We start from the raw sequence: 14,508 nt of genomic DNA on the forward strand, positions 1-14,508 counted from the left end.
GAAAACAAAAGCCAAACAAACTCATGGTCCTATGTTCCCTTCCCGGAACAAAACCCATAAGAGACGGCAGAGTGCTTATAAGAACGAAAACATAGGGTCAGATTACTCAAAGGCTCCTTCAGGCCAGCTAGCTTGACATAAAGGGGCTGTAGAGTAGGTGTTAAGACCCGCCTGCATATCATATTCACATGTCTCTCTTCTCCATCAAGTAAAGCCTTGTCTATATGTAATGGGCTCCACTCCCATGAGCGCCCCCATCTGGCAGAGTGCATGTGCCTACACTTCCTTTGTCAGAAGCCTTTTCAGCAACTCGGCCCTTGCCAAGTCATACCCTGAGTGAGTGTAGCCAGACACCCTGGCTACGTCTACACTGGCCCCTTTTCCGGAAGGGGCATGTAAATTTCACTAGTCGTCGTAGGGAAATCCGCGGGGGATTTAAATATCCCCCGCGGCATTTAAATAAAAATGTCCGCCGCTTTTTTCCGGCTTTTAAAAAAGCCGGAAAAGAGCGTCTAGACTGGCCCCGATCCTCCAGAAAAAGTGCCCTTTTCCGGAGGCTCTTATTCCTACTTCAAAGCATACTTCAAAGTAGGAATAAGAGCCTCCGGAAAAGGGCACTTTTTCCGGAGGATCGGGGCCAGTCTAGACGCTCTTTTCCGGCTTTTTTAAAAGCCGGAAAAAAGCGGCGGACATTTTTATTTAAATGCCGCGGGGGATATTTAAATCCCCCGCGGATTTCCCTACGACGACTGGTGAAATTTACATGCCCCTTCCGGAAAAGGGGCCAGTGTAGACGTAGCCCCTGACTCTACCATAAACAGAAACCAGACAGTAAATGGGCTAGCTGACGACCCGGGGCCTCCCGTCTCCCTGATGGCTAGTACCAGTAATTGACACGCCTGCACTGTCCCAGGAGAGGAATCTTCGCCCATCACATACCAGAGGTGCCCATTGTCTGCATTTTCCCAGGTGTGAATTATGCTTTGCACCCTTCGTGGGAAACTTGGCATTCAAAGCCATTTTTCCTAATTGGCCACTTGAAACCAGGAAGAAGCCTACATGACCCAAGGGATATAAAGAGGGGTTTAGTAGCCCACCCCATTTGAGCTCCAATCATCTACACCTGCTGGCAGGTATTGATTGTCTCCCGAGGTCTGTGGGACGCCCAACCTCGTCCTACTTCTTCCCGGGGGATTGAGAGAAAGACGCTGGCCACGTCAAGTCTGGAACGCAGGGGTGAGAATATATACCTGCTATGTGTCTATTTGCATGCATTTAATAAGAGCTCAGAGAACCAAAGGGGTTTCATGGTACCTATAAGTGACTTATTAGTGTAATTTCTGTCCTGTCCTTTGTAGTGGCTGTGTTATCTGTAACACAGCAGTAGCATTTAACAACTAAGTTTAGCCTGTAACAATAAAATAGTAACTGTTTAAGCTTTAACCTGACTCCTTCAGTTGCTGTAACAGAACCAAGCACAATTTAAAAGAACTTCAGCCGGTCATAAGGGACTCACTGCCCTGACCGTCGGCTGACAGTGAGTCAATCAACACAAACCCTTTCTGGGGAAATACCTTAACAGGCACCCATCTTGATTCCCTCTTGTCTAGTGTCTCTCATTCTGTTTCCCCACTTGGAGAGAATGGTGCCTCCATAGCTTTCCTTCCCTGAGACAACTTCCTTGTCCCTAGCTCAGGCTTTTATCACAGTTCATCTGTCTCAAACTCACCACATGGAGGTGGTTTTATCTCAGTTTGTTCCCCACTCAGAGAAGGTGGTGCCTCCAGGGTTTCTCTCCCTGGAGACAGCTTCCTCAGCCAGTCTCATGGTCAGCACTGTTTGAGTTCTGACATGCACCACTGAACTGTCTCTGGTCCTGCAGCTCCTTTTATAGGCCTTGCTGACCCCTAACTGGCTGCTTCCTCTGCTGCCACTCTTGCCAACTGAAAGGACTTCTCTATGGTTTCTCTGGGGCTGGGTGTGGTGGGATCACAATGTCTCCAGTAGGGGGCCTCAGGGCCTGGTCCACCCCTTCACACTACACTACAGAGTTTTGTCAACAAAAGTCACATTGACACCCAAAAAATAAAAATCAGTTTTGCATTTCACACTTTTTTCCTCTGCCGGCAGATTATATCTACACTGGGGGGCACTATTGTTGAGAATGTGAGCAATGTACTGTGGGAACCCATCCCACAGTCCAGCTTGACATCTTCTGCCTCTAGGTCTTATAGGAAGGCTGAGCAGATTGTGGCACATCTTGGGACCAGGCGTGGGATGATGAGCAGTGGCTACCGTATTTTTGCATGAAAAAAGCCACCATCCTGGAACTGTGTGAAGAGCTTGCCCCGGCATTACATTGCAAGGATACCAGAAGGAGAGTGTTGAGACTATGTCAATAGAGAAGTGCATGACAATCACTTTGTGGTGACGCCAGACTACTACTGGTCAGTCACTTTGAAATTGGAGAGGCATCCATTGGGGATGAGTTAATGCAGTTGTGCAGGACAATTATGGTGGATAGCTTTGTAGAAGTGGAGGGATGATAGATGGCACACATATTCCAATTTTGGCACCAGACCACCTTGCGACAGAGTACATCAACAGAAAGGGATACTTCTCCATGATGTTGCAGGTGCTTATGGACCACCACGAGCATGTCACTGATATCAAAACGGGGTGATCTGAGAAGGTGTATGACACACATCTTCAGGAACAGTGGTCTGTATAGAAAGCTACAAGTGGGAAGTTTCTTTCCAGACCTGACGATTACAATGGGGGATGTTGAAAAGCCCAAAGTGATCCTGAGAGACCTGGAGTTCCCCTTACAGCCATGGCTCATGAAACCTTACACAAGAAACCTGGACAGCAGGAAGGAGCAGTTCAGCAACAGGCTGCATGAGTGCTGGATGACAGTAGAATGTGCCTTTGTCAGATTAAAGGTGTACTGACGATGCCTTTATAGCAGGTAAGACCTCAATGAGGATAATATTTCCATGGCCATAGCCACATATTCTACGTTGCGTAATTTTTGTGAAGCAAAGGGTGAAAGGTTTGCTCAGAGGTGAAGTGTTCAGGCAGACCATTTAGCTGCTCCAATCCCACAGTCAGAGACAGGACACCTACAGGATCTCTCTCAGGCATTCTCAAAACTTAAATACCCAGCCGGAGAAGTGAAAAAACAGATTGACAGAGCCAGACAAGTACCCAGGCATCACCTTCACCTACAGCCCCCAACTTAAACCCCTCCAGCGCATTATTAACAATCTACAACCTATCCTAGAAAATGACCCCTCATTCTCACAGGCCTTAGGGGACAGGCCAATCCTTGCCTACAGACAACCCCTAACCTGAAACAAATTCTTCCCAGCAGCCCTACAGCACACCTCCATCATACTCATCCAGGAGCCCACCCCCTGCAATCAACCCCGGTACCATCTCTGTCCACACAAGCGACATCACCACAGGACCTAACCACATCAGCCACCACATCAGAGGCTCATATAACTGCACATCCACTAATGTGATCTACACTGTCAAGTGCCAGCCATGGATATTGGCCAAACTGGACAGTCTCTACGACAAAGGATTAATAGACACAAATCAGATATTTGAAATGGTGACACACTGCTGGGGGACATTTCAACTTGCCTGGACACTCACTAATGGATAAAGATGTCTGTATTATTTCAAAGCAATTTCAAAAGTCCCCTGGAAAGAGAAACTACAGAACTGGATTTCATTTACAAGTTTGACACCTTGAATAGAGGTTTAAATAAAGATCTGACCTGGATATAACACTACTTTCCACAGCCTAATGACATAAAATGCTAAGCACTAGGTACTTAGGATACTTATAGCCTACTCTATTAGTCTCATTTAGCATGGACACTCTAATTGACAACATTTTTTTCTCCATTTTTCCCTTCTCTTTCCCTCCCCATCCCCTCTCTTTTTCTGCTATTTATTTGCAACCTGGACTCCTTTACTCCATTCGTCTGAAGAAGTGGGTTGTGCCCACAAAAGCTCATGATACCATCTACATTTTTGTTAGTCTCTAAGGTGATGCGGGACCATTTCTGTTTTTTAAGTTTTTTCACTTGGCTGTTGATTTTCAGCAGCCAAAAACTAGGATTATCAGAGGGTCCCTGGGGGAATAATGGGAAATTTGAATCAGGGAAGCTTTGAGATTGAGAATCAGTAATGTGTATCTCTGTGTTTGGTGCTGCAATGTTACATTACATGTAGTTTTCTTCCTTTCCTGGAGGTGAAATTTGAGGCATTATGTTCCAGTACGCAAATGATTAAACTGCCTGTGTATGTATTGGTAGTGCAGGCAATCGCATTTTGTCAGAAAATAATAAAGATGAGTTACTGTTCAAAAACATTGCTTTTATTGCACAAGAAACAACACACACACATACACACACACACACACACACACACACACACACACACACGATGCTTACTGGAAAAGCAGGTACCAGGAAAGGGCAGACTTTCAGAGCCGTGTGTAGATCCAGCTATCATTCTGAAAGTTGTCCAACTGGGTGGAGTGAAGGGGAAATCAAGAAGTCCTGGAAAGGGGAAAGACTGTGCTGGGCAGGCAGTTTGGAGTGGGGCCACAGAAAAGAATTCTGAATGTGCTGTAGAGGAGGGCAAACATAAATCTGCAGCATCATTAAGAACATCAGCATTTGACTTTGCTCCCCCTTGACTTTAATCATCTGCACAGAAGCATCCTTAACAATTCCTGATTTTCTTTTCTGTCCTGCCTTTCATCTTCCCTTCACAGCTTGCATTCCTTTTTCTCTGCATTGGAGATGTATGTGCAGTACCTCCTGGAAAGTGTCATCTTTGGTACTTTCTTATCTAGCATTTTTGCAGCTGCACTGACATTGATCATGGACAATGACTATGCCCTGGGTCCTCTCTCTACTGCCTCTAGGCCTACTGAAGTATTCACAGAGCTCTTGGTGGTGAAGGTGAGGTTGCCACCAAAGATAGCATCCTGCTCCTTATAAAACAAGCAGGTCTCAGGTGAAGCACCAAAGCAGCAGTTTACTTCCCTCAATTATGGTATTCCTACCTCAGTTCTTTTATCTTCACTCTGCACTGCAGCATGTTCCAGTCATAGCCCTTTTTGCACAAGCTTGAAAAATCTGCTCATAGTATCAAAATTCCTACAGTTCAAGCACAGCTGCACAGTCTCCTCTGCCCATATACTGAGCAGATTCAGCAGCTACACAATGGTCCAAGCAAGAGAGCATTTCCTGTCATAAGCTGCCATAGTCACCTGGGAAGATGCAATGAGACCTCTACATGCTACGCCAACAAAAAGTGGAATTTCAAAAATTCCCGGGACTTCTGAGGTGAAGGTTTTCCTGGCTGCAGGACTGCTGAGCAGAACAGTCAGGTGGGCATTGTGGGACACCTCTTGGAGACCAATTAAAGTGATAAAATCAAGCCTGGTATCTATACTGGCCCTTTATTGTCAACAATTTCACGCAAGAAGTCTTAAAGCTCATGTCAGGGTGATTTTATTTTGTTGCCAAAACAGGACATTTTGGCTGCCAAAATTTGCATTCCAGTGTGTACTCATTCAGCGTTTTGTCAACAAAAGATGCCTTTTGTTGACAAAACTCTGTTGTATAGACAAAAGTATTAAAAACCTTATGTTATGGGACTCTGTCTTTTCCCCCTTTTCCCCTATTTTGCTTTCACTAGAAGTCTTTGTTCAGTAAAACTCCAATAGTCCGGCATCCAATAGTCCGGCACTCCTGGTAGTCTGGCATCAAAATGGCAAGAGCCTAGTGAGTGAGCTTCGGCAAAAAATGAGTCACAAGGTAACAGCGGCAGCAGCTGAACTGAGCAAAAAGGCTTAAAAAACCCTAAAATATTACAGTATACTGTATACAGTATGTATAATAAAAAGGGTTAAGAACACTTTATATACAGTATATAATGTATACAGTATATATATAAGCATCTTATAGTACCTCCTGATAGTCCGGCATATCTGATAATCCGGCACCACCTAGGTCCCATAGGTTCTGGATTATCGGAAGTCTACTGTATCTGGTGTTAGGTATTATTTGCTGTTTTGTATGATTATGACTGTAATTACATTCCAGCTAGAGACCAGAGATTAGGGCAGACTTAAGCAATGATCAAAATCCTCCATTCCTTGCTCTTCATTTAGCCAGCCTTGTATGTATGTTAATCCTGTACAATACTACAACTCAAATTAGGATCCTTGTGGTCTCCAGTGAATACTGTAGCTACACCAAACAAGCTAATTAATAGCATGTGCCAAGCTATGCTAAATTCTCCCAACTTCATCTTATGTACTTTACATCCCTTCTTTAATTCTCTGATTCTAGAAACATACTTCCTTTTTGAACTTCAACTTTCATCCAGAAAAAACCTAAGTGTACTGTACTGTATGCAGACATTATGGTAATGTATGGTAATGTACTGTGGTAATATGTGTGCTTCTCTAATATTATCCATAATTTCTATGAGCTGAAATATTAGGAACAGATTGATAGGGTATGGAAAATAAGCTGTTGGCTAATGTCTGGGAAAACAGTTAACAAGCTACTTTGGCCAGATAGCTGATGATTATCATAAATTAAGAAACAGATCTGTGCTTGAATTTTGAATTTATATGCTATTTCCAACTTGTACGTGTATTTATATATGTTTTGTTACATTACTGTTTGTTTTTTATAGAAAAACAAAAAAATAAAGTTTTTTTAAATAATTAAATGGAGGATATGTTGTAACTAGCCAGTGCTTTACTTGTTAGTTCATGTGGCCAAAAGATTAATATTCCATGATATACAAATATTTGATTAATTAGGGGCCTGGTCCTATATCTTTCTTTTGCAACATTTGTGTGAGAGAGGCTGTAGGAGCCTTTTTCTGGAACTGATCAAATTTTGGATTTTTTTTTAACTTTTACCCGTCAAAATATCATATTTTGACAAAAAATAAGATTCTTTGGGCAAAAAATTAATCCCATCACATTTTTCAGCCACTATGGACCTGGTCAAAATTTTCCAAATGGCAACATTTCACTGAATTTTTGACAGGGAAAAAAATGTTTTTAGGAAAATATCCCTTTGCATGGACTGTATAACGGACAAGCAAAACTGCAAGCATGATGCTAACGGAGACTGGACGCTCTGTGGGGTAGGGATAATCTTTTTTTTTTTTTTTTTTTTTTTTTGTCAGTGTTTGTACAGTCTGTAGCACAATTCGGCCCTTGTCCATGATTGGGGTCCTAGGTGTTGCTGCAAAATAAATACATTGTCATCATCATGAACAACTGGGAATCAGTAAAGACCCAGTATGCTCTGAGAAGTGGAGAATGCCTGAAGTATAGTGTTCCCTGGCCACACCATTACCGTGTCCTGTTCCATGTCCTATGCCAGGCCTGGGGGCACGGCAGGTGTAATCCTTACTCCAAAACTTCACAGGCCAAAAAGACTCCCTGCATAAGAGGCATTTGGGGGAGCTGTGTACGCACTTCAAGGCCTGTTTGTGCTGTCAGAATGGTATAAGATGACCATAATGTAAATCATAACGAGGTCCTAATACAGCTCCAAAACCTTTACATTTCAGTCCATACTGACACTTCTCACAGGTCACCAAGAAGAGACTTTAACTTCTACTGCCAGCTGCAGTCAACAGGTCAAGTAGGGTTGCCAGCTCTCCCAACCAGTCAGATTGATGCCATTCGCAGCAATGGCATCCAGTCCATCTGGTCAGGAAAGTTGAGACCCCGAAGAGCAAATGAGCTAAATCCTCCTCTTTCCAACAGGGAAGGGGTCTAACAGGGCATTCTGAGTGAGGGCACCAGGACTCTGGGACATTCTCCCCTGATTAGTCCAAAAGAGTCTGAATTTGGTAACAAATCATCTCTCTTTGATAGAGCTTTTGAAGAGGACTGAGAGTGTGGGTCCTTCAACAAATGAGTGATGGAAAGAAGTGTCTGGCTGGCTGAGGTCCATTTAGTGCTGTTAAGATTTAACTGTGTTGTTAATGGAGTTTTAGAGCACTTACGGCCTTGGCTAGGAATCTTTTCACCTATTATTTAAATCATATTTTTTTAAAAAATTCTAAAAATACCAACCACCATGGGACAGTGCTGATAAACACGGAGATAGATTGTGGCATACAGCCACACCTCTGAGAGGGCTAAATTAATAATGTGTATTAATAGCAATGAATATGCCCACTCGCTCCAATGCTAACCCGAATGACTGCCAGCAACAGTTGTTGGTGTTTATTAAACGCTGCCAGTGTATGCTGGGTGTAGCTGAATTTCAACTTTAGTAGCTATGATTCATTAAATACCTTTACAATTAAAATAAGTGTCTCCTGAAGATTAAGCTAGTCTTTGTGTGGCTGGTAATTTTTACTCTTTAACTAAAATCTTCAAGCATCCCGAATAGATTCTTAAGGCCCTCGTCTTACAATAATAGCTGCATGGGTGGACATCTCCCCCATCCCTGAAATCAGTGGGGCTTTTGGGTCTGCCTGGCTAGAGCAGTTTGCATAATCGAGAGCGAAATATGCCCTTACATACCTATTTTTCCCTCCTCCCTCTGCCCCTTCTATTTTATGTGAAAAGGCCCAAAGATCTTCCTCATTTGTTGACCATAACTATTTTCATTCCATCTCACTCATGCCAGTCTTAATAAAAGTATAATTGTCTTAGTAAGAGTCTTACTAGAACTTAATTGTCATATCTTTTCTGGGGTCTTGGATCTGTCTCACCTTTGTGTCTCTACTATAATCATATTGAGGCATAATCCAAGCACAGTGCTTTGCTTACAGGTTGCCAGAGGGTATGAGAACTTCTCTGGTGAACTTCACCTTTTAAAACAATGAATAGTTCAATATAAAAGGGACAAAGCAAGGAGGCACGTAGTCTTCCTGAAGGTTATTATAATTTGTGACTATCCACAAAAAAGAAAGGTTTTTATACCAACAATTATACATTGCAGAACCTTTCACCACATATTGTAGTGTGTACAGCTTCAGATGGAGAAGGCTGTTTGTAAGGTTTGGATATATGGTTAATACAGATAGGCCCCATCTAAACTGCAACCCAAACTGTGTTGTTTAATTGAGTTGATATCACCAGTTTGTAAATGGCGCCTACAGCACTGTTATTTTTGTAGTGTACATGGGACTAAAGACCAAGAGAGGTATTAAAATTCCATCCAACTCAATGAGATGTTCATGCTGAATTCTAAAAAGAGTGTTTAAATGTCACCATTAATTATTTTACTGCTGGTCCCTTTCAAAAACTTGGAATTATTGGCAGAAATTAAGTTTTGGGTGGGACTTAAGTAGAATCCCAGTACACTATATTAGTTCCCAAACACCTAGGGATTTGGTAGAAAAGATAGCACAAGTGAGTGAAGAGAAACCAGAATGAATGAACCAAAGTGTTTGGAGACATTCATTGAGTTTGGCCAATTTTGCTAAATTCACTGCCATTACAACTCTCACTTCCCTTTACTAATTAATAGAACAGACTGAGTTTTTTTCAAATTTTATAACTGAAATTTAAAAAAAGCAAAAAATATAAAAATTAAAAATTGGATTAAAATTAAAATTGTTGTTTTTTCTGTTTTTTTTATCTAAAAAATGGTTAGAATGATTCCAATTTTGAAATTTCAAAACTAAAAAGAAAAGTCACAGCATTTTTTGTAATGCAGATTTTTTTTTAAACCAGCCATGGTAGAAATAGCAAATGAGCTAGTTGCATATTCTCATTTCAGGCTAACAGGATATATGTGTAAAGTTACCTTCCTTGACTGTTAAGATGATTTTACAATTACATGTATTAGTGGTATCACTAAAATTATTGTCTATACCTGGCTGAACATATATATTGTAATGGAATTTCCATCCCAATAATGGAACTCTTAAACTAGCGTCTTATTTCTCTTTGTCAGGGTTGCATCTAAAATCGACACCTATATAGATACACTTGGTATTGCCAGCTGATATTATTTTCTGTTTGCTATTCATATTTTTAGAGGCATTGTAAACTTGGATATTTTCTGATGTTGGAATTGTGGGTGGGGAATGAATGCACTTTTATAACGGCCCTTTTTATTTTAAGACATTGTTGACTAAACTCTGGTTTGGGCCACGTGGGTTTTGCCAGTGGTAGAATTAGGGCTCATAGAATAACGGCCCATCCAAAAACCCGACTATTGAGAAATGCTCACACCCTTCATTGCATGTGAGCTGTATGATGTAAATAAAACAAAAAACCCAGCCTGTTAAATTGTGATAACATTGTTATTGACTTATCAACTCCCCCCCAGAGAACAACAAATTACAGAGTAAATATTAGCAAGGGAAACCCCTAGATCCCTTTTAGCAGGATAATCTGGTGTAAATAAAAAACAATCTGTGAAATACAAAGATTCTGGGAAGTAGCACATACAATTCCTTATGGAAAGTGCTTGTAAGTTGGAACAAGTTGATGTCTCTCCCTGAACTCTTGAAGTGGAAAAACTCTTCCTGGATTTCTATTTAAATTAATACTTTTAAATAAATGCTTCATGTGGGGATCTCATAGTCCAACACCTTTGCGAGGCAGATTAATACTATTATCTCCAAATACTGAAGTACAGTATAAGGTACAAAAAGATAAAATAACTTGTTCAAGCTCACTCAGACCTGGTCTACACTGGAGAAGAAGGTGTACCTAAGACATGCATGCAACTCCAGCTATGTTAACTGCGTAGCTGGAGTCGATGTATCTTAAATCACCATCCATACAGTGGGAGGTCGATGGGAGCAAACTCCCGTTGACTTCACTTACTAGTCATGAGGAGTAGGAGTACCAGCACGGATAGGGGCACTCTCAGAGTTTGATTTAGTGCATCTTCACTAAATCCCACTAAATCGAACCCTGGAAGATCAACTGCAGCAGTGTCGATCTTCCCTGTAGTGTAGACGGGCCCTCAGCAAATCAGTGACAAAGCTAGGAAAGGCAGTGCCCTGGCTTTAAGTGCTATGCTCTACCAAATGAACACACTCCCTGCTATTTTGAAGGCATTGTCCAGAATGTAAGTCAGTAAAATCAATGGGAGACATATAGCTATAAAACCTCTGTGTGCTGTTTTGAAAATGTACCCTCAATTGTTAACAACCATTTGGAATTTTCTTTATAAGACGACATACATGTTTGTTTGGCCAGAAGAAAGTTTGGCTAAGGCAGAAAATGAAACACACTGATGGTGGCAGAGTTCTATTCGACTCCATGAGGAACATTGGCATTCTATGCTGTACCCAAAAGATAAGTGTGTCAGGTTTTGGATGCCTGCTGAACAATGATTAAAGGAGACTAATCATACAAACTTCAGACAGGAACAAATAAATGTATCTTGGATGCTAGGAGTCATCTGTTTTTCTAGTTCAATAGGCCTTGTTTAACTTTGACAGTTCTGAGCTGGGAGCTGTTCATCTTTCCAGCTGCCACGGATTAACAAGAGAAACCTCAGTGTCCTAAAACTGCTGCTTTAAGAATTTCCTAAATGCAAATATGGTGCAGAGATGATTGAATGAGACACACAGCAATTACAGCATTATATTTGACCTTTTTACGTAAAGCCCCAAGTCCTGGAAATATGGATTTAGGTGCAATTCTCACCTTTTTTCTTCCTTAGTAATTTAATGAAAATTTCCATCTCTGATGGTTGCAGAAAGTAGCTTGGAAACATGATCGAAGTGCCCCCTAAAGGTTAAAAACCCTGAAGGCAAATTAAAAAAACCCTACACATTTAATTTATTTATTTATTAACATCTCTTTATTTTGGGGGAGGAAGGTGACTCCTGAACTCTGAACGTTTGGGATTGGCAGTAACAGGGATGGATATGGTACAAATGCTTCAATAAATAATTCACATTGGAAAGGAAAGAACTGCTGCCAGATCTCACACATGTGCTTTATTCCTTACAGAGTTCGGGTGTTCAGCAATTTAAAATTTAGCATGTAGTTTTTCCAATGCTAAACAAAACACTTCATCAGTAAGATTCTGACATTGCTTACATTAGGGCTGCGAGGCAGAGGTGAACTGAAATTTCTCTTGCCCCTGAAATTTTTAAATGAATCAAATTGCTATTTCCATCTACATTTTCCATGAGATAGTTAAGTTTTGGCTGAAAATGGGAGTTGGACTTGCAGTTTGCTTTTTGTTTCCCCATTCCCTCCACCCCCCACGTACCAGACTCTGTAGCTGGACACCATATCCCAGAATGCACTGTTGCCAGGGATTCCAAGTTAACCAGGTGTCACCTTATTGTCAGGGGAGACTATGATGTATTATGGGAGATGTAGTCCTGCAGGGAATCACAACACATAAAATGAGGACAGGAGATGCAAATTATCACTTTTATGAAGCATAACAGTGCCCATTCTGGGCCCAAACTTTTGGGTTTTGACCAAAATATTTTGAGAAAAACCAAAAATTTCCATGGAAAGCAGGCACTTTCTACAAAATCCTTAGTCAAAAACCCAATTTTCTGTCAAAAACAGTTGGAAAAATTTTGACCAGCTTATTATGAGGGCCAGAGTATGTAGGGCTTCATATTACCCTCTAAAAGGTACCCAGTTTTCAAAACCATGTCCTATCCAGTGGTGGCCCTAGAAGAGCCTGCCAAACCAGACTTGACTGGGGCAATGAGGGTTAATTTCAAGCCAGGTTTCAAGTGCTCGGGGTACATCTACACAGCACCATAGACTCAAAATAAGATTCACAATTTGTGCTATGCAAATTGCATATCTTATTTCGACTGAATTTCTAAAAAGCGTATTTCAAAATTTGGCACATCTACACAGCACCAGATTTCAAAATAAGGAGCTATTTTGAGACATCCCTTACCCGTAACTCTTGGAACAAGGGTTATAGGGATGCCAAAATAGCACAAAATAGCAAGATCTATCTTGAAACAGCAAGCATGTTCAAAAGGCATGGGGTAGCTATTTTGGGATACTTCTGGTATCCCAAAATAGCTCCGCTGGGGAGACAGACCCTAACAGTTGGATTCATTTAGATAGGGTTGAGCCTGTTTTGGCTCAAGACCTTAAAAGAAGGGAGCTACTGTCAATTGAGGCAATGGAGGGAGACATGAGAAGCTTATGCTGACCAGAGAAAAGAACTCTGCTGTATGATTTATACTCCAGTTTTATTTTAATTTTACTGCATGGACGGAATGTGCAGTATGAGCCTTTTGCCAAGTTGGTGTCAGTTTAGGTTAAATTTGAACCCTCTGCAACAATACCCCAAAAGAGAGAGAAAAATCTGTGGTCAAACCCAACCTTGCATCTGTTCCACACTTGTTCTGATACAAGGGCTATAATCGCTTGGCTAAATGTTTGGCCCTTGTTTTGACTGTAATTGTTTGTAGAGACAAGATGGGTGAGGTCATACCATTCATTAGCCCAGTTTCTGTGGGTGAAAAATGTGCTTTCAAGCTCACACAGATATGACCTCACCCACCTTGTCCTATAATATCCTGGGATCAACACACTTACAACACTGTATACTATAATTGCTCATGTCATTTAGCTTGCACTAGTAACTACCCAGTTACACAACACCACAGACTACAATGGCTTTGGAGTGTTATCATACCTACTAATCTATTGGTTTTAGTGTTGGCATTTATCCATGCTACGCTTTTCCTACTCCCAGCCCTTCTCCCTCTTTCTCTCTATTTATGCTAATATAGTCTAAGTCAGGGGTTCTTAGCCAGTGAGGAGTGCCTCCCCAGGGGAGGTGTGAAGCGGATACAGGGGAGGTGTGAGGTGCCTCCCAGAAAATTTATCACCTCGGCAGCCCAGGCAGGGAAGATTTCACTGGCCTGAGGGAAGGCGGCTGTGGGAGGGCTGGGCCAGGTCTCAGCCTCGTCAGCCAGGAGCTCTGGACAGGCCTTTGTCTCCCTCAGAGGCTGGGCCCTGACTGAGCTCCCTGGCAGAGTTCTTATAGTCCTAGCCACGCCCCTTAGCTTCCTGTCAGGTGAGGGGGCGGGGCTAGGTGTGCACAAAATGGCTCCCAGGGGGGTGTAAACATGAAGTTCACTTTCAGGGGGAGGTGTGAAGGTAAAAAAGTTAAGAACCTCTGGTCTAAGTCAAAACCCTTGGGTCTGAAAAGTTTAACATACGTGAATTGGTTTCAAACCCAAATCATTTCTACTGCTCAGGGCCAAATTAGCTCCTTGGGGGCATAGGCCTATTAGATTTTATGAGACTCCCTCCCCCAGGATCCTGGGTTCAGAGAGTGGGAGCAGGCTATGGGTTGAAGCAGGAGGGTGCACAGGCTCAAAATTGAGACCAAGGGGTTTTGAGTGCAGGTGGCGGCTCAGGACACGAGGTTGGGGTGTTGGGTCTAGGAGGAAATTACGGACTTAGTGTGCAGAAGAAGTCTCAGCCAGGATAGAGGTGTGTGTTGCAGGGTCTCAGAGGGAGTT

The sequence above is a fragment of the Pelodiscus sinensis genome, chromosome 11 (assembly GCF_049634645.1).
Source record: "Pelodiscus sinensis isolate JC-2024 chromosome 11, ASM4963464v1, whole genome shotgun sequence".
Lineage (NCBI taxonomy): Eukaryota > Metazoa > Chordata > Testudines > Trionychidae > Pelodiscus > Pelodiscus sinensis.